We start from the raw sequence: 2,427 nt of genomic DNA, 5'->3' as shown, positions 1-2,427 counted from the left end.
TCATTTGTATTTGTCTCTGCACCAATATTTAAGGACTGATATTATTACCTCCTAAGAAGTACGAATAAGGCCCTGAAACCAATTCTAGTCGTCCTACAAATCAGGGATGATGCTGCATAAATTGGTTGGGGTTTGGAAAACTTACCCCAATCTTCACAGTATGAAGTTCGTTTTCAAATTTCCACTTTTCCCAATTCAGTGGTTTCTTAAAAAAAAATTAAAACTTTTCAACAATAATTAAATTTTTTATTTTAACACTATATTTTATCTATGAAATCTCAATTTCTTAGCTTAAAATGAATAATTAGTATTAGTTTTACCTTAGTGTTTACACTTTGAATAAAATGTTTTATCACTAATTTCATAGTTCAAATGAAATTTTTAAATCTTAGATTTTTCCAACTTATTGATTTTTCGAATAATTACAAGATTAAAGCCCCATTTCATTCCTCCCCGCTCATGTAGGGACCTCTCTGCAGCCAGTTCGTATACATCTCCCATTTTAGAATTATTATGACTGATATTTAATAAATAAAAAATAAAAATGCACAAGACCAATTATTTTGATTTATCTATGTTGCTAATTTATTCATACTAGACAAAATAACTGGTCTATGCTACTGTTCTCTCAATATGTCAAGCTCTCATACAGGCCTCATGTAAGTTATAAGACTGGTATGAACTTTGATAGATTTGACTGAAGAATGAAAAATCGAAACACATAAAATTTACTTCTCGAACAAACATCTGCCCTCTAGTTTATGTTGACAAGAACCGAATTCCTAGAGGGACACAGTACACTAAATTGAGACTCTAGAGTGGTTTAAAAAAATCATTTCTAAAACCGAAAGAGAGTTGGTTTTTAACATTTTAATTTAATAAGACTCTCCATTAACATTAGTAAGATGTTATAATACATCATATTATATTATGAGAAATAATAAAAATAATTACCTATTAATTGGCACATCTTTGAAGAAGATAAGTAGTTTTAGACATCAGAAAGGTTATTCGCATAATAAATTCAAGGTGGTGATAGTAAAATACTGGGTAATCGGTATTTATGAACCTACTTCGTGAGATCGTAAAAAATGTCCTTTTTACTTAGAATACTTGTCTAAACATTTCTACTATCTCATATTGAGATAATATTGGGGCATCTAAAATAATTTAATATTTTGACCTTATCATTTGTGTTATGGCTAACATTATATATTACATAAATATAATCACAATATTTTTATTGTATTTATTATTAGTATTTGATTTCCACAATTACCTAAAACTAAGTATTTATATAAATTATAGTTTATAAATTTATTTTACCCCCTAACATAAGTTAGTCATAAGCTTTTGATGAGCTGGATCTTTATCTTTAACTCTCAAGATTTAATGATAATGGTTATTTTTTTTAAATTGGATTCGGGGTGCAAAAGTTTGAGATTATTTAATTTTTGTAAATTGTATAAGTATTAATTTATTATTTAAATTAATTTTTTTTCTTTCCAATTTTTCTTCTTCGAACAAAGACATTTTTTTTTTTTAAATTGGTATTAGTCGAAAATAATGGGGGTAACTAATTTCCAATTTAAAATCTGTGGCGGAGAAATAGGAAAAATAACCTGTTATTTTTGCCATTTTTCTTAAAATACAAATTATAATGTTTTTATCTATTTTAATAAAAACCATTAAATACAATAACAAATATACAGCTTCATAATTCAGAAAACTTTTTTGTGTGTGTCCTTAACTCCACACAAAGCCACACTTTTGATATAAGCCACTCACTGAGATTAACAGCTTAGTATCAACAGAATGTGTAGGTACTCAAAAAAACTGTTATTTAAATTCAGCCAAAATTATTGAATTGTTATTTTTATTGTTTCAGAATCACCCTGAAAGATCTGTCGTTACAGATCTGTTTTCTTAAAATCTAATTGATATAGCGTCCATGCGTAGGACATATATTATTTTTTAGTATTATTACTGATTCCTTTTAATTTCAGAATTATTTCAACCCATAAAACAGCCACTCTTCTCTCCAAACCCTATATCTACTTACCTTTCTCTTTAGCGGGTATTTCAAGTGTTGTTAATCATTTACTTCCTTTGGAACTTTTCATTATTTCTTTCTTCCTTTTCTCTGATGTTGGTAACTTATTTATTTCTAAGCTGAACTCCTATGAATACCTAGAGTAGGGATGTCAAGATTCATTTCTCGGTGCTGATGAAGAATAATATAGACTGATCCAGGTGGGAATCGAATCTACAACGTTATGAGTCAAGCACTCTGGGGCCCTGACCCTAGCCATCACGTCCTCAGGGAAAATACATTTTATCAATATGAAAATACAATATATATCATGTTGGTGGTATTTTATGCAACACATTATACAATCATTTTCAAGGTTGTGCCTCAGTACGCGT

The sequence above is a fragment of the Halyomorpha halys genome, unplaced genomic scaffold, assembly GCF_000696795.3.
Source record: "Halyomorpha halys isolate HHAL.00 unplaced genomic scaffold, Hhal_1.1 Scaffold120.1, whole genome shotgun sequence".
Classification (NCBI taxonomy): Eukaryota; Metazoa; Arthropoda; class Insecta; order Hemiptera; family Pentatomidae; genus Halyomorpha; species Halyomorpha halys.
Note: the sequence above shows the minus strand (reverse complement) of the source record.